A 19,675-nucleotide genomic window follows, 5' to 3' on the forward strand; every position below is an offset into this window, starting at 1 on the left:
TAGTATTTGTTTTATATAGTTGGGCTCACTAGTGTTTTGATGCATAGATATTTATGATTGTCATCTCTTTCTCTTGTAATGTTCCCTTTACAAGGATGTAGTGTCCTTCTCTGTCTCTCTTAATCAGTGTGGGTTTGAAATCCACTTGGTCTGCAAAAAGGATAGCTACTCATTCTTTTTTTCGGGCTCCCATCACATGGAGTATTGTTTTCCACCCTTTAACTTTCAGTCTATGAGTTTCTTTTTGGATTTTGTGTGTTTCTTGTATGCAGCATATTGTTGGATCTTGTTTCTTGACCCATTCTGCCAGTCTATATCTTTGATTAGTGAGTTGCAACCATTAACATTGGTGGTTATAACTGCTACATATTGAGTTATCATTGTCATGACTTTTTCTGTTAGATTCTTCCCCTTTGCATTTAATTTCTTGTTATGCCCAGTGGATTCATTCTGCAGGGCTTCCTGGGGTTGTGATCCTCATTATCTTTTCCTAAGATTTTGTCTAAAATTTTTTGGAGTGCTGGTTTGGTATTCATGAAATTCCTAAGGTTCTCTTTATCATGAAAGCATCTTATTTCTCCATCAATTTTGACAGATAGTTTTGCAGGGTACATCAATCTGGGCTGGAGGTCGTTTTCTTTTAGGGCTTGAAATACATCACTCCAAGCTCTTCTTGCCTTGATGGTTTGCATTGAGAAGTCTGCTGTGATTCTGTGGGCTTTCCTTTGTATGTGATTTATTTCTTTTCTCTAACTGCTTACAGAACTTTGCTCTTCTTTTGGGTTTCTGGAATCCTAACTATCATATGCCCATGTGTAGATTTTTTTTGATCAAGGCTAGTTGGAGTCCTATATGCCTCACTTATCTGTATGTCAAGCTCTTTTCCTCTGCTTGGGAGGTTTTCTGCCATCACTTCTGTGAACAGTTTTTTATGTCATCTGCACTCTCTTCTCTTTCTTCATTGACTCCAATCAGTCTTATGTTATTTTTCTTTGCATCATCTAGCAGCTGTTGGATTCATTTCTCTTGGTCCCTTACAATTTTGAAGCAATTTTTCTTTTCCTGGTCACTAATTTTAATCTTATCTTCTATATCTGAAATTCTGTCCTCACATTGGCTGATTCTGTTGAATGGACTTTCGATGGAGTTTTTAATCTCCTGGAAATCTGTTTGCATGTGCTTTATGGATTTCATTTGTTTCCTATGTTGGGACTCCATCATGTTCCTCAGATCCTCTATTTTTTTATCTGTGTCCTCTCTAGATTTATTAATCATGTCTTGCACTATGGGCACAATCTCTGCTGTTGTGTGAGAAATTATTTCTGATTTTATTTTTTCCAGATCCTCTTTCATTGCTAGTTCAGGGAGTGGTTGAGTATCAGAGTGTTCCATTGTTTCCCTTTGGGTTTGCTGTAGGTGATCTGGAAGTCTTGTTCTGAGACTTGTTTACCTGTCTTCTCATTTTGATGGGGGGGTGGGGTGATGGCACCCACATGGCTCTTCTGTGCTAATTGTGGTGGTAGTTTTGCCTGGAAGCCTCCTACTCTGCACTGCGAGCTGTGGTATGTTGATGTGGAAGCCTCCTTTCCACTGGGAGCTGTGACCCATTGACCTGGAAGGTTTCTCTGTGGTGGCAGGTGGGGCACATTGACCCAGAAGCCTCCTGTGTACTGGGAGCTGTGGCACACTGACCTCCATATGAATTTTAAAATGGATTTTTCTACTTCCTCAAAAAGCTTTGCTGAGATTTTTATAAAAGCCACATTATATTTGTAGATCACTTTGGGTGGCATTGAAATCTTAGCAATATTCAGTCTTTCTACATATAAACATAAGGTATTTTCCATTTTTATGTCTTCTTTGATTTCTTTCAGCAATTTTTCAATTTTCATTGTGCAAGCCTTTCACCTCTATGAATAAGTTAATTCCAAGTATTTTATTGTTTTATTCTTTTGATGCTATTATCAATTAAATTATTTTTCTTAATTTCTTTTTTGGATTGCTCATAGTAGTATATAGAAATATGATTTTTCCATGTTGATTTTGTATCAATAGTTTGCTGAATTTATTACTCTAACAGTTTTTTGTGGACTCAGTAGGATTTTCTACATATAAGATTATGTCATGGCAGTGTGAGCTTATAATCCTGGCCACTTGGGAAACTGTGGCACAAGGATTATAAGTTCATGTCCTGCCTGGGAAATTTAGCAAGATATTGCCTCAAAATAAAAAATAAAAAGGCCTGGGGATGTAGCTCAGTACTCCCTGAATTCAGTCCCCAGTAGTGCAAAAAAAATTGTCTTCTGTAAACAAAGCATTTCTACTTCTTCCTTTCTGATTTGGATTCTTTTTATTTCTCCTCATCTAATTGATCGGGATAGAATTCCTATTAGCACATTAAGTAGAAGTGGCAATGGTGGGGGCATAGTACCTTGTTTCTTATCTTAGGAGAAAAGATTTAAATCCTTTTCCATTTTCTATTCTTGGATTATCTATTGTTCCTTCTTTTAAACTTTAAAGGTTGTTGAATTTCAACCACATCATCAAATAAATGGCCATGCCATTTTTCCCTCATTCTGCTGATGTAATATATTGCATTGATGAATTTTCATACATTGAACTCTCCTTATATTGCAAGTGTAAATCCCACTTGGTCACGGTACATAATCCTTTTTATATGTTCATGAATTTGATTTGCAAGAACTTTGTGGAGCACCTTTACAGCAATGTTCATGGGCTGTTGGTCTGGACTTTTCTCAGAGTGTCTTTCTTTACTTTTCAAGTCTCGGCAATTCTGGCCCCATAGAATGACTTAAGAGATATTTGCAAACTATCATCATTAGCTTTTCATTAAATTTTGAACAAAATTCAAAAGTGAAGAAATCAGGGGCCAGGGATTTAGCTCAGTAATTCTGGCACCTGCCATGTAATCACAAGGTTCCATGTTTGATCCCCAGTATCAAAAAAAAAAGTGAAGAGATGAGATTTTTCCCTCACCCCACCACCCAGCCACCAGCTTAGCCAGGTGGGCAGAGAGGACCTTGGCCTCGTGGAGCCCCTCCCACCAGCAAGCAGCCTGCTGATGGTGAGGACCTCAGCAGGCTGTGTGGAGCCCCACTCCATCCCGCCCTCACCCCACCCCCACCCCACCTTCAGTGCCCCCCTTGCCCTAGACTCCCCCCTCCTGGCTGTGTGCTACCTGGTTGCACACTACAGAGGCACAAAGGGTCATAAAGGCCATTGTCCTGGGCTCCAGAAAATAGAGCAGAAGTGAACAACAGAAAGAAGGCCTCTCTCAGGCTCCTTGATGAAAACTGAAGCCCACTGGAAAAGTGAAGAGAATCTCTGCAATAAAGGCACACCAGACCACCATACTTGTTAAGTTGGAGGGATCATCACCTCCCATCAGAACCTGGACTATCTTCAAGGGAAGGGCAGATGGAATCTGCAGTACAACCTTGCAGAGTTCAACCCTGCAGGAGGACAGGGAACTCACCTTGGGACTTCCAGCCAGAAATCTGCCTGAATTTCATGGTTCTGCTACTGGCTTGCTGAGACTCATTGACTTATCTCTGCACACTGCTGCCCATGTTGTTTATTGTGACAACAGAGACATACTGTGAAGGAGACCCTTCATTTTTATTTTTTATTTGCTATTTTCAAAATTATTATTTTTTGCTCTTATTTTTAATTTTCATTTTTTCTTTTTCTACTCTTTTCAAATTTTTATTTTTCTCTTCTTTTTTCTTTCTTTTTTCTTTCTCTCTCTCTCTCTCACTCTCTCATTGTCCCGCATTGTTCTTCATCTCCCTTTTTCAGATTTCTTCTTTATTTTTCTTTTCTTCTCTTTTTCCTTCTCTTAATTGTCATTAGTTTTAAAGGAAAGTAAATGCAGTTTCTAGCCTCCCTATTGCTCTTAGGTTGTTCTTTCTCATCTTTGTTCTTTCATTCTGTCTTTTCCTCTTGTCTTTAACAGCTTCTTAGAGTTTGCATGATCTTCCTGTGTCCTCTGGCCTCACTGCTTACCCTCCCTTATCCTTCTACCTATCTATCCCTCCCTCCCCAACTCCTTCTAACTCCCCATCCCAAAGGGTACAGTTGCTATATTGAGGAGTTTATTCACTAAAAACATATGTTGGGTTGTTCCCCGATTTTGATTTAATTCACACAGTTAAAGGTGATAGATTAATAACTACCACAAATTGTCATTTTCTAAGCTGTGCTTGATGCTATCGCGTTGCTAACTGTATCACTTGGGCTAAGGTGTTGTGATTCATCTAGTCAGTTGTCCTTCCTGGTATAATGAAAATGAGATAGCCTTGGAGTCATTAGAGACTCAAAACCTAAAGACCAGCTATATCTGGAAGACACCTCTGAGAAGCAATCATTCCATAAGGGTTCTAAATACAAGCAACAAATATACTTACAATAAGCAATTTCAAAGTATCAACCCAGGAATTAAACAAAGGACAGTACCAAAAACAAAAATGAGAAGACATTTAAGCAAGGCACAAACTCAGACTTCCACTCCACCAAAAGCAAATTCTGGGGGAAACAAGGTGGTAAAGTCTGATAATCAACCACCTGGACCCCCTGAACTGATAGCACGGGAAGTAACAAAACAGAGGAATGAGGCTCTAGAAAAATTTTTTTTTAAATTCCAGATAACTACAGAGATGGTGAGCAGAGTGAAAGACATGATTAGAGGCTCTGGAACAGAAACAGATTTTTAAAAAAATAGATGAGCTCAGAACCATACTGTAAGCCATGAATGCTCAACATGAGAAAGAAATGGAATCCATGAAACAGATTCAAACAGATATCCAGGGGATTAAAAACTCCATTGAAAGTATTTACAGTAGATTAAGGGAATGTGAAGATAGAATATCAGATATAGAAGACAGGATTGTGGTTAATGACCATGAAAACAGAGATTTCTTAAAAATAGTAAGGGACCATGAGAAATTAATCCAGCAGCTGCTAGATGATGCAAAGAAGAATAACATAAGACTAATAGGAGCCCACAAAAAAGCATGAGAAAGTACAATAGACATAAAAAAACTGTTCACAGAAGTAATAGTAGAAAACTTCCCAGACAGAGGTAGAGAATTGGACATATAGATAGTGAGGCATACAGAACTCCAACTAGCCACAATAAAAATAATCTACACCTAGACATATAATAGTAAAGATCCTAGAAATCCAACAGAAGAACAAAATCCTACAAGCAACTAGAGAAAAGAAACAAATCATCTACAAAGGAAAGCCCATCAGAATCATGCAGACTTCTCAACACAAACCCTTAAGTCAAAGAGAGCCTGGAGTGAAGCATTTAAAGCCCTAAAAGAACTTCCAACCTAGACTGTTGTATCCTGAAAAATTATCTTTCAAAATTGATGGGGAAATCAGATACTTTCACGATAAAGAACACCTGAGAAATTTCATAAACACCAAACCAGCACTCCAAATAATTTTTAAAAATATCCTAGAAAAAGACAATGAAGGTCACAACTCCATGAGGCCCAACAGAGGGAAGCCACCAGGCAAGGCAAGAAACTAAAGGGAAAGGGGGAAAAATAAAAAATAAAAGAGCCAACCACAATAAAACATCATGACAAGGATGAGTCAATATCTATCAATTATAACCATCAATGTTAATGGCTTCAATTCATCAATCAAAAAAGATAGACTGGCAGAATGGATTAAGAAGCAAAATCCAAAAGTGAAGAAATCAGGCTTGCAGCTTTTCTTTGTCAGGATTTCATGTTTCTTGGAATTTGTCCATTTTATCTAGTTTATCAAATTTGTTGGGATGCAATTGTTCAGAGTACTCTGATAATCCTTTTTATTTGTGTAGAATTTATAGTAACAGCTCCACTTTCATTTCTGATTTAATAATTTGAATTTTTCTCTTTTTTCGTAATTTTATAAGCTTATTTTTAAAGTATATTTACTGAAAACTAATTCCATCAGTGTGTAAGTGGGTGAGTGAATACATGTGTCTTATAATGCTCCTCTTCGTGTACCAATGTCCTCAACCACCATACGGCCACTGAAAAAATAACCACAGTACAAGCTGAAAGTAGGTTTCCATAGAGACTGTCTTTCTGCTGCTATAACAAAATACCCAACACTGAGTAATTTATAAACAGTGGAGATTTATTTTTCTTACAGTTCTGGATGCTATGAAGTCCAAGAACATAGTGCCGGGCCTTGGTAAGGGCCTTTATGTAGCATCATAACATGGCAGAAAACACTACAAGGCAAGAGAGATCAAATATAGTAATATAGAGAGCAAATATAGAGCAGATCTCTCTTCATCCAGTCCCACCATGATGGCTCTATCTGATGAATTTATCTAACCCTAACTACCTCCCAAAAGCTTCACTTCAAAATACCATCAACGTATCAACTTGAGGATTAAATTTTCAATGGTCTGTTCTCAGCCCTATCAATTTCATTCTAGCTCTTTGAAAATTTACCCAGAGTTCTAGCCCAGTGTCTCCTAGGTAGGAGAAAAGCAAGCATTCCCAGTTCGGCACAGATGGGACAGAAGACCCTGCCTCCTCTGCACTGGAGATGCAGCCCTACCCACCCCCACCTCAGCATAGCATAGACCTTTTTCCTCCAACCTGAGCAGCCTCACACTGCACCCTTTCATCTTTCCTCCAAGCATAGGCTTTCTGTATCCCAGGCTAGGGCAGTGCTCAGGGACTGGCTAATCCAATGAAGTAATTCAGGATGGGATCCTAATGAACCATAACAGCTTAGTGGACTCTGTCTCTCACAAAACACTTAAATCTTAATTCAGTCTTGAGTGCATTAAAACAAAAGAGATAGAAATCGGGTCAGGGATTTAGCTCAATGTTTCCGGCCCCAGCCTTGCAAGTGCAAGGTCCTGAGTTCAATCTCAAGTACAAAAAAAAAATAAACAAAGGACGTAGTAATCAAGACAGACAAAGGGAGAGAGAGTGGCAGAGATACAGAAAAGATAGAGTGAATAATCTAAGAGTACACCAAGCCAAAATATTCCACCATGGCACGGTGACTATTATGACCTGAAGACACTTGAAGAAAAGCAGGTACAAGACCACTCTGACCTTCCTCCTGGTTCTTAATTAAAGCAGGAGATGAAGGTAAAAGTCTCCAAGGTAGATCCAGGGCAGTGATTCTCAAACTGTGTTTCTGGACCAGCTGCACTAGCAGTGCCCGGGAATGTATTACAATTGTAAATTCTCAAGCTCCTACTCCAGACTACTAGATCCTGTATCTAGGAGTGAGGGCCTCCAGATGACCTTGAAGCAGGATAAAATTTGAGAACCACAGATGGAAGACAATGAAAAGAGACCAATTGTTTGTCACTGGGAGACAGAAATTCCCAGACTCTATATTCTAAGTAGATGAAAGCCCACACTATGAGAAGAGCCCAAACCAAATAGCCAAGAAGTCCAAACCTGGCTGGGCTCCAGCCCCGCAGTACCTACTACCCTGGCAGAAAGCAGGCAGCACAGCAGCTGCAGGGAGAGCCCCCATGGCCAGGATAGAAGCCTTCACAGAGGATGGTGGCCACAAGGTCTCAGAGAGGTGCTAAAAGACTGCCTGGTTGGCTGGCTCAGGGACAAAGCCCTTCGCTGTCCTTACCAACCATAATATCTGTGACCGCTGCGAATGTTATTTCCAGTGGGTAGAGTTCTTATCCTTATTCTTTTTTTTTTAAGGCCTATGAAATTTACTTTAATTGTATAGACACAGGCAAGAAAATTTCACCTGACTTAAACTAGCAAAGTAGTCTCCAAAAACACCTCTGACAATCTGTGCCCTAGGACTTACAGGAGATCATAAGGTAGTCCTCGCAGTTGCTTTTGTCATCATCTTGCTGGTCCACGGGGATCCCGTTGGCATCTATGACTGCTTCAGAGGCACAGTCTGCTACTAATACTTCTTCTGAAACTACATCAGTGGTCAGAGGTTCAGTGACAATTTCTGCCTCTACGACACTATCATGAACCACATGTTCAACATGTCCAACATCAGACACATGTATAGACTCACTGGTCAAGACATGTTCTGGCATAGACATGAAGGCTGAAGTAATGTCAGAGGTTAAGACATCATCTGGAACTGTGCAATGTGCTAAAGAAACTTCTTCGGTTACATCTGAGTCCAGCACTTGTTCAGAAATGATGACCATTTCAGATACATCTGCTTCTCCCTTGATATCTGGACACTACACATCTTCTATAACAATGTCCTCAATAACATCTCGGATTACAATGGAGTCTGGGTCATCAGGAGCAAAGTTATGCACAGTTATGTCCGAATCCACAACATCTGACACAAAAACAGTTTCTTGTACTTCCACGACAATTTGATCACCATCCGTGTGTGTAGCATCAGCTCCTGTTTCATCAAAAAGTGAATTTGGCCCTTGTGGTTGTAATTCAAGTCCATCTTCATCCATGGCCTTTAGTTCTCATCAGTCACAGCTCCTTAAAGTGAAGAATTTCTTGAAGGCACAGGAAAACAAGCTATAAGTTAAAAAAACAAAAACAAAAAAACACCATAAAACAAAACAAAAACACCAGAAAACTGGCTACTGTCACATTAAGAAGTACTACACACACAAAAATTCCATAAACAAAGCTAAAAGACATATGAGGATATTTTCACTGCATATAAGCACAAAACATTAGTATCCAGAATATGAAAATAACCATAAACCAGTAAGAAAGACAGCAGTCGAACTTGAAAAATGGACTGAGGATTATGCACAAGGATTACGCAGAAAACTCAAATGGCCAATAAATACTGTGGGAAACAAAGATCAAACTCAAGAGCAATCTAAAAAAATGCAAAATGAAAACTCCAAAGAGGTAGCATTTAAATCCCACAGATGGGGAAAAATTGCAAAATCTAATCTCTTGGCAATAATGTGGAGAAACAGGCTCATACACAGTTGGTGGGAGTGTCAAGCGGAATAAAATCTGGCTTTGTGGCAATTCCCAGTAAAGCTGACAATGCACAGACCTCAACATGGCAAATTCTACTACAATCCCAAGAGAGAAGAACCTTGTGTGAGGATATTCACAACAGTAGTGTGAAATTGCTGAAAACTGCAAACAGCTTAATGGTTCTTCCGCAGGAAAAGATTAACACATTCCAGCCAGCTTGAACCTCTACTAGCACATACATGACTGTCGCATCAGGTAGCGTGGGTTAGATCCTTACCCTTATTCTTAACAGTTATTCCTTCCCTGATAGTTATTGCCCAGCGGAGACGCTAGGAGTAAAGTCTCTGAGCCCTAGGAAATGGCCACAGCAGGACACTCTTTCATGTCTTTTCTCAGTCCCTGTGTCCATATCATGCTCTACCACCCACATCGACATCTCCCATGCTTGCTGTTAGTGCTTGTCTCTCTGACACTCTGATGCAGGGCCAGGGGTCAGCGCCCATTGCATTTAACTCAGAGTCTCATCCAGGACCAGGGAATCTGCACAGATGAACCTTGTTAGACTAATCCTGATCCTCCTACCCACATCTCCACCAAAGCAACTATCCCAGGCCATCCCCTGAGTTCATATCTCCAGCCTCTCCTCTGTATCCCAGGCCCACATGAACACTTTCTTGCTCTTCATCCACACTGGCATGTCTCATGGATAAATCTGCCCCAAGAACCCAGAATGATGCTACCTACACATGGCTGATGACAGTGCCATCCTTCCAACTGTCAGTCTTAACTACTCTATTCTCACAATCTACAGGTGATCATTTAGAAGATTCTGTTGGCACTGACTTCAAAAGGTCTCCAGAATCTGACTGCTTCCTAACACCATTGCTACAGGCCAACACTGGATTATTTTCATAACCTCTCCATTGCTCCCTTGTTGCTAAAGCAGCCAGAAGGTGCCTTCCAAAATGCCAGTCAGTGCACATTCCTGGTGGGAATGTAAGTTAGTACAACCATTATGGAAAAGAGTATGGAGGTTTCTCAAAATATTAAAAAGGGAACAGCCCTATGATCCAGCAATCCCCCTATTGAGTGTATATCCAAAGAAAATGAAACCAGTATGTTGAAGAGACATCTGCACTCTAAAAATTACGAGCAAAATAAAGCATTTCTCTTTCTAAGGTGATTATCTGAGCTATTTGTTACAGTAACAGAAAGCTGACTAATATACCCCAGTTGGTGCTTGTATTAGTCCATTTTCTGTTACTATAACAAAATACCTAAGGCTGAATAACTTAAATAAAAGTTAACTCACATGTCTAGAGGTTTAAAGGCATGGCACTGGCATTGGCTTAGCTCCATAAAAGATCGCTTAGCAGATGACATCATATGACAGGGGTGTATTCAAGCAGAAGACATCACATGGCAACACAGGAACCCAGAGCTCAAAGAGGGATCATTCATGACTTCCCACAATGCCCCACCTCTTCAAGATCCCCCCTCCTCCTAACATTGCCATATGAGGGACCAAGATTGAAGCACTTGAAGTTTCGGTGGACAGACGACATCCATACCATAGCAGCGCTCTCTTCAAGTGATAAGAATATAGCTCACTAGTACAGCACTTGCCTACCACCTGAGGGTGCCTCATCCTAATTCACAGAATAGCCACATGTGCTCACACAGAGCCTCTGACCCCCAACTCTGGGAGCTCCAGAGGGAAAAGGCCAGTAGTGAGATCCTGGAGAGAGAGGCCTCAGTGGTAAAGTGTCCTCTAGAATTCAGGGCCAGACTCAGATACCCATTGTTGAGGGGACAGCTCTCCATCCCTGCAAAAGGGGGCCATGAAGTAATGTCTCCCCAGACCCTGCCCCAGCCATCCAGTCCATGGGTTCCTCCATGGCTCCCACATTCTTGCTGCTGTCTGGATGCCCAGTTCTCTGGTGCAGGGGAATTGACACGTTGAGATGCTCCTGAATGCCGATCACTGAAGCACCTCAAGACTTCATCATCACCTTTGTGACATGGACATCCCTTTCTTCAGAAGAAAGCTGCAATCATCCCCTACAATCTCTCCTCCTGGGCCCTTCCAGGTCTGTGTCTATCAAAGCTTCCTGCCTGGAAGACCTCCCACCCCAGCCTGTCCCTTCTCTATCCCACACTCAAAATGCAGCCCAAACTCACGTCCTCCTGCCCTGGTGGCATTCCATCTCTGCTGTCTTCTCTCTGCACTTACAGCATGTCGAGAATGGTTCATTCTTGGACCCAGTCTTTTTATGGAAACACATCTAGCAGTTACAAGATGGTAATTCTCTTGCAGTTTCAGCTCTATATCTTTCTTGTGGCAGATTTGATGCAAAAAAAAGCTATGATAAACAAAATATCAAATTTTAATTGAAGACAGGATCAATATTACTGATTTTTCCTTTTGCCTCAGAAACCTATATGACTGGGCACTGATCCTGTCTTTATTTAAATTTTTGGTGTTTTGATCATCATGGAAATTTTGTAATAAATTTGCTTTTTAGAATACTGCATTACAATAGTGTAATATTGTAAAATACATAATTGGTCTTCCTCCAAATTTCCTAACTTCCAGCTCCTAAAAACCTTGGAATCTCTGGAGTGATAAGAGTGTCCTTTGTATGCTAGTGAGCTGACTGGTGGCTAGGGGCCAACCTAGCTTCAAGATAGGGGCTGATCACAGGACAGACTAAGGCACAATTACAAGGCTCAGGTCTTTCAGCCCCAGCTCAACTTCCAGGGAGGGGAGAAGGGCTGAAGGTAAGCCGATCACCAATGGGCAATGATTTAATCAATCATGCCTATGTAATGCAACCTCCATAAGACCCAAAAGGCCAGAGTTTGGATGAGATTTCAAATACCTGAACACACACAGGCTCCTGGAGAGTGGCACATCTGGAGAGGGCATGGAGGCTCACCCTCTGTCTCCTTTGTAACATCCTCTACAACAGTGATTCCAAAGCTTTTACAGAGATGAGTGCCTAAGTGCAACCCAAAACCCACTTATTTATAGCAAAGTGCTAACACTGAAATTAAACTTGAATACTGAGGTTTTAGTTTACAAAAAGCAACTCCTACATTAACATCTTTTGTTTTAAAAGAAAAACAAGTAACACTCATGCCATAGGTCTGCCACCCCTGCTCTGTCATAAGCAGGTAAACGTTAAGTGACATGTTTCCCTGGTTCTGCGTGCGGCTCTAGCAAACATACTGAGTCCACAGTGGTGCCATGAGAACCCTGACTTACAGACCAGGTAAACCAACCTGGGGCTTGCAGTTGGCATCTAGGGTAGTCTTGCGGGACTGAGCCCTCACCCTATGGGATCTGATGCCATCTTCAGTAGATGGTGTCAGAATAGATTGAATTAGAGGACACTCAGCTGTTGTTTGCTGGAGAATGCAGAATTTCTCGCTTGTTGTGTGAGGAAACAACATAATACCTGGCACAAAAGTGTCCCATGGTGAAAAACAACACCAGAAATATAGATCTCAATGACTGGGGTTTAGATGCCCCCAAGCCAGATGCCTTGCTTCCCTCACTCTTTCTTTGCCCTAGCACAGGGCCACCTCATTAAATGGTTCACTGGATGGCAGGACAATGGAAGCACCTGCCGTGGGCCGAGCCTGAAGATGGCCCTTTAGACTCTTCCCTGCTCCCTTTCTTTCTCCTCCATAGATTGTAGACCCTGGGTAGCACAGCCCCAGGAGACAGTTACCTTGTATCCTTCCCTGTTCCCTTCCTGCCCCATTACAAAACAATCACACTATGTTCCACATAGGCCAGGTAGGCCACATAGCACTATTTGCCCCTCCTTCTCTTCCCGTTTGCCTTCCACTATAAATAAAGATAGCATGATGCTCCCAGCGGCCATTAGCTCCTGACAAGCTGTGGTTCCACCTGGTCCCAACTTTCAAGCATAATCTTGGTATGTATTCTTCTTTTTTGGTTTCTTCATCTTCATCTCCCACTGCTCTCCCCAGCTTCAGACCCTACACTGTGCGGGTTGAGGCAAGTACTCACCAAGCAGGCCTGTGACTCACTCAGCAAAAGGACTGACATATCACCTTGACCCAAAAGTAATTAAGGTAGCCATGGGAGAGAAGACCAGACCACAGACAGAAAGACAAACACTGGAAAGGAGATTGACAAAAAAGGAGAAACAGGCAAACAGAAGTGGAGATGAAGATTAAAAAGACAGAAGGAACCCAGATGCAAGTGGGTGATTGTAGCAGTTTATGCAAATGTGTCTCCCAGGCTCTGACAGAGACTTTGTCCATGACTTAAGGACTTCTCTTCAAAAGGCCAACATTTGTAATCTACCAGACACAGTAATAGGACTAACATATAGTTCTGTGCTTTCTAAAAATGAATCTACCACTTATATGGGATTATCCAAGAAGTGGAAACAATCTTCAAGGGGACTGAAAACACATCCATTCATAAATTTATATTGTACCCTATTTGAATTGCATGGTGGCCCTGCTCACCTGCACCCATGTAAGAGCAAAAGCTTATGTGCCAAGTTAGATAAACACCCATTTACAGGGTGAAATTGTTATGTTGCCACTCAAGGTTGCAGGACTACTAAGTGGAGGAGTCAGGATTTGAAGGTTGATCTATAGTGTCACACAACTGCTACCTAGGTTCAAGAAATAATTTAAAACCAATAGACTTCAGAAGCAGGTCACACTATCATGTCAATTCACAAACCCATGCTAAAGCATTAATTTCACCATACAGCTCCTGGGCTTTGCTAACCAGGAAAAGGGAGCAACCAGCAGCTAAATGAGCCAGTTTCATTTGCCAAGACCCCAAATTCCCTTTTGTTTTCCAAGTATTAGATTTGTGATAATCAACCAAAATATCTGCTGTCTTGCTCTTTGAGGCTGATGCTAAGTAACCCCCTTCTTTTTTCCTCTGTTGGACTAAAGTTGGAACAGAGAATGGGACAAGGTAAGTGAGGCAAAGTGGGTGAGGATCAGATCACCTGAAGTCTTGGCCCAGGGATTCTAGTCTAATCCCAATGGTAATGAACGACTGCATTTACAGGGCTGATATAAGGAGATTCAAGTGTTGGGGAGATGGCAAGAGAGTGAAATAGGACAAGAATGTACACATTAGGGTAAAAGAGGTGAAACTGACCAGACTTGGTTTGTATTAACTCTGGGACAGAAGAGGAGAAGGGAGGCAAAATGATTTCTGGCTTCTGTGTGGGAGTGTTGCCTTTCATTGAGAAGCAGGTCTTAGAGGGTCTCCAGCCATGCATTCTGTCTTGGGTGGTGGGCCAGATATAACATGCCTTTGAGATCCCATGGCAGAAGCCATATAAACAGCAGGATATTTAAAGTTGAAAGCTCACAGTGGAAGTCTAGGCTGAAGACCAAAAGAAATGGTGTTGTCTGCTTATATACATGCTCCTTTACAACAATTTACATTGCCTCTTGATAAACTCATCTTAAATCAAAAATATCTTGTGTCAAAAATGCATCAAATATACTTAAGCTTCCAAACATCAAAGCTTAGAGTATAAATTGTTCATTCCCAGGATTGTGGGGCTGACTGAGAGTGGTGGCTCACTGCTGCTGCCTGATATCTCAGAGAGAGCATACTGCATATCACTAACCCAGGAAAAGATCAAAATCCAATCTACAGCTTCTACTGAGTGGTATTGCTTTGGCACCATTGTAAAGTTGAAAAATCACAAGTCAAACCATCATTAACTTGGAGATGGTCCATACATGGTGATGGAATTTTATAACAGTTGCCAGGTTTACCAAAGGCTTACCGAGGCTCTGGTCTGGTTCATCCCTTTGTCCAAAATGCTTATAGCCCAAGGGACTGCAGAGTATTGAATCCTCCATTTTCTTCTTTGCAACCAATTAGTTTCTCTTGGCTATGATGCCTACCACCCACTCCCCTCCTGTGCAGACCCTGTCACCCCCCTCCTGGAAATTCCTCCAGTGGACTTTCATTGTCAAAGCACCCCAGGAAACCGAAAGACAGAGGAGGCTTTGGAAGCATGCACATCCTGCATCTCTTGGTCTCAGGGACACCTCCCTCAAGGTTCTGTCAGGATCAGCCAGCAACTGGCGTTGGGTTGGCATCAGTGGCTCATTTAATCCTTCCTATCTCTTAGAAGACCAGAACTGTCCTCATTTGACAAACAGGAAGACTAGGAACTCTGTGCAGTGATTGACAGGAGATGATGCATGCAGGATTCATAGGAAATGGCCCAGCACTGCCAGCCCACAGTGAAGTACAAAAGTGCATATATAAACCTTCAGCCTTGGCTTAACTTTCAAAAGGAATTCTCTTGCTTTCATTTTTCTAAGGGAATTTTTCAGAATTCTTACTTTCAAAGCTATGAACACTTCACCCAGGAGCACAGAAGCTCTTGTTATCCAAAGACATTGGGAAAAAAAAGAAGTGAAAGTCCACCCAAAATGAACCTACCTAAAGTAGGAGCTAAAATTCACAGGAAACAGTGGGAAGGAAAGCTTATATTTATACTTTATTTTTTAAATATGAATAAAAATTTTTTAACTATTACTTTATAATATGTTAAATAAAGCATATGACATCTACCTACATAAACACAATTCCATTATCACATCTAAGAAAATCAACAGAAATTCCCTAATGTAATATGCAGAACACATTAACATTTCCCACAATTTTCCCCCTTAAATGCCTTTCAGTGGGTTTGGTCAAAGGAAGACTTAAAAAGAACCACTCATTGCCTGTAGCAACTATGACTTTCAGGTCTACTTTAATCTAGATATCACATTGCCCAACCTGGTAGACCCCACACATAAGGTTATACAAATTAACTGAAAATAAATAAATAATATTGAAAACGCAGTTCCTTGATCTCATCAGCCACACTTCTGGTGCTTAATAGTTGAACCTATGTGCTAAAATATTTCCATAACCACAGAAAATTCTGTTGAACAGCACTGATCTAGAATATTCCCCTTATTCTGGAAACCCTCACCCAGGTGTCAAAAGAGATCAGGCCAGTTGTAATGTATAACATCCCCACCTTCTAGATTTGTTTAATTCTTTCTTCATGGTGTCATTTAGTTTCTCTATGCCTTTATTTTCTATATACTCCAAGTTAGAGCTCAATTCTTTTTTTTTCCCCTACTAAGCTTATTGGTACATTTTAGGTATAAAATACAGATACATACATCATTGGGATCTTGTACCATTACATGAGTCTCTTGGTTCTTATTTATTTTCCCCTTCCCTTGCCCTCCCTTCACCCCCTCCACCCTTCCCTATTTGCAAAGACTTTGTTTCCATTTTTTTTCCTTTTCTCATATTTTTTCTTTTCCCTTCTTTCCTTTCCCCTACCCCTCCCACTTTCCTGCTCCTTTAGACCTTTACTTCCTATTACACAATATCAATTACACATTTTTAAAATTACAATATCAAGGTCTAGGAGACATTACCACAGATTTTATAGAATTTAAAAGGATATAGAAAGCATATTACAAAAATCATTTTTGAAAGAAATTTGACAACTTCTAAGAAGTACCTTGGAAGACAAATTAATGAAACTAACTCTGGAGGAAATATAAAATTTGAATAGCACCTATTAAAGGAATTTTATTCCTAGCTTGAAAACCTACCTATATGACAACAACAGGCTCGTATACATTTTAACTGATAAATTATATCAAACATTTAAAGCAAAAACAAAAAAAAACATTTCTCCCCTCATTTTAGGAAATCAACATGGTGCTAATCCTAAAACTGTATAAAGACAATAGAAGAAAAAAGTATGAACATAGAAATTTGTTTAACAAAACAAACTCTTAGAAGTCAGATCTGGCAGTATGTAGAAAGTGGTTTTATTATAGGGATGGCAGTGTTGGTTCAGCATTGGAAGATCCACCCCCATAAGTCATCATTTTAACAGAGGAAAGGAAAAAGCCATATGATCCTGTCACTAGTTGGAGAAAAAGTATTGGACTAAATTCTACAGCTGTTCATGGTAAAAGCTATCGGGAGACTAGAAGTAGAACAGAACCTTCTCAACAGATTAAAAACATGTACTCCATACTTCCAGCAAAAACATCTTATATGAATGGAGAAGATACAATACTTTCTCCCTAAGGTGGGAAACAAGGGCAGATATGCCTACTGTTCATCTGTGCATTAAACTTTGGAACATAGGCCCAAACCAAAATAGTCTGGCAATAAAAAGACACAATTAGGATAGGATTGGCAAGGTAGAAGCAAAATCTTTGTATGTAGATGAAATGATCATCTACAGAGAAAATACTAAGAAATCTCTAGGAGCCCTTAGAACTTGTATTTGAATTTAGCAGGATTAGAAAAGATAAGGTATATATAAAAATTCAGGTCTATGTATACTTGCTATAAATGAAGAATTGGATATTGAAATTTAAAAGTTAAGTAAGAGTACAAAGGACCTAGAAAAGTAAAAAGAAAAAAAAACAGTGTTGGAAGACATTTAGTACCTAATTTTAAGACTTCTTCTAAAGCTACAGTAATCAAGGAAGGGTTGATGTAAGGAAAGGCATATAGATCATTGGAATAAAACAGAGAATCTAGAAATAGAACCACACATATATGGTCCACTGAGTTTTGAAAGATTATTTAACATTAACATTTTATAGACTATAAACTCAATTCAAGAGCAGAGGAAAAGATAGTGTTTTCAGTAAATGGCACTAGAACCCCTGGTATCCGTATATAAAAAATTAACCTCAACCCTTTATTTCCATACATAAAAATAACTTGAAAGGATCTATGAACCTAAATATGAAAGCCGAGAACTATAAAACTTTAAGAAGAAATTATAAGGGAAAATATTTATGAATTTAGGGTAGGCAAGAACCTTCTTGGGATACAGAAAACATGATGTATAAAAGAAAAAAATTGATAAATGACATTCCATCAAAATTTAGAACTTTAAATGACATCATAAAAAATTACAAGTAATACTTAAACTAACCATATTTACAATGTATATAACCTATGACCAGAATATATAAAGAACTCTTACAGCTCATTAATAGACAACCCAATTAAAAACTAGACACAAGAAGATGATAAACAGCCAGTACAGCACAAGGAAAGATGTGCAACACTAGAATCAGAAAACTACTAATCAGTACAATAACAAGATTCAATTGTACATTCACTAGGGAGATGAAGTCAAAAGTTTTAAAAGCCTTGTCATGACTTTTTCTTTTTGTTGGATTCTAGCCCTTTGCATTTAATTTGTCACACCCAACAGATTCATTCTGCTGGTCTTCCTGGGGTTGTGATCCTCATTGTCTTTTCCTAGGATATTGTCTAAAATTTTTTGAAGTGTTGGTTTGGTATTCATGAAGTTCCTAAGGTGCTCTTTATTATGAAAGCATCTTCTTTCTCCATCAATTTTGAAAGATAGTTTTGCAGGGTACATCAATCTGGGTTGGAGGCTGTTTTCCTTTAGGGTTTGAAATACATCACTCCAAGCTCTTCTTGCCTTGATGGTTTGTGTTGAGAAGCCTGCTGTGATTCTGATGGGCTTTCCTTTGTATGTGACTTGTTTCTTTTCTCTAACTGCTTGTAGAACTTTGTTCTTCTGTTGGGTTTCTGGAATCCTAACTATTATATACCTATGTGTAGTTTTTTTTTATCAAGTCTAGTTGGAGTCCTATATGCCTCACTTATCTGTATGTCAAGTTCTTTTCCCCTCCTTGGGAAGTTTTCTGCCATCACTTCTGTGAACAGTTTTTTTTTATGTCATCTGCACTCTCTGCTGTTTCTTCATTGACTCCAATCAGTCTTATGTTATTCTTCTTTGCGTGGTCTAGCAGCTGCTGGATTGCTTTCTCGTGGTCCCTTACAATTTTGAAGCAATTTTTCTTTTCCTGGTCACTAATTGCAATCTTATCTTCTATATCTGAAATTCTGTCCTCACATTGGTTCATTCTGCTGCGTATACTTTCAGTGGAGTTTTTAATCTCCTGGAAATCTGTTTGCATCTGTTTTATGGATTCCATTTGTTTCCTATGTTGGGATTCCATCATGTTCCTCAGATCCTCTATTTTTTTTATCTGTGACCTCTCTAGATTTATTAATCATGTCTTGCACTATGGACACAATCTTTGCTGTTATGAGAGAAATTATTTCTGATTTCATTTTTTCCAGATCCTCTTTTGCTGCCAGTTCATGGAGTACAGGTGGTTGAGTATCAGAGTGCTCCATCTTGTTTCCCTTTGGGGTTGCTGTAGGTGATCTGGAAGTCTGTTTTTGAGGCTTGTTTACGTGTCTTCTCATTTGCATGGGAACGGGGTGCTGCTGGTGCCCGCATGGCTCACCTCCTCTCCCCTAGGAGAGAGTGGTGGAATGGCGGCGGGGAGCATCCTCCCCGTGAGTGACCCATCCCCATGACCTCATGTAAAACTAATCACCTCCCAGAAGTCCTCCTGTCCACATTGCCATGCCCCTGGGAGCCAGGGCTTCAACACCTGAATGAGGGGAAGGGCTGGATGGATGTCCAAGAGGCTTGGCTGAAAAATAAACTAAAAATTTTTAAGTTCATTATAGTAAAAGACACATGCCCATTAAACCCTTTCAAAATATTCACCCTCACTTCCAACATCATTCTTGCCACTTTCCGAAGCAGCTCTGGAAGTCCTCTTTAAAGTGTTATGGCTACTTCAGTGTCTTGAATTAA

The 19,675-nt window shown here is 40.1% G+C and overlaps 1 pseudogene; it reads right to left on the minus strand.

The window, feature by feature from the left end:
• Positions 1-7,354: 7,354 nt before the first annotated feature.
• On the minus strand, positions 7,355-8,568 carry LOC110344277 (zinc finger X-chromosomal protein pseudogene; annotated as a pseudogene).
• Between the last annotated feature and the right edge of the window lie 11,107 nt (positions 8,569-19,675).

The sequence above is a fragment of the Heterocephalus glaber genome, unplaced genomic scaffold, assembly GCF_053883595.1.
Source record: "Heterocephalus glaber isolate CG9 unplaced genomic scaffold, H.glaber_assembly_v1.0 deba00000347, whole genome shotgun sequence".
Classification (NCBI taxonomy): Eukaryota; Metazoa; Chordata; class Mammalia; order Rodentia; family Bathyergidae; genus Heterocephalus; species Heterocephalus glaber.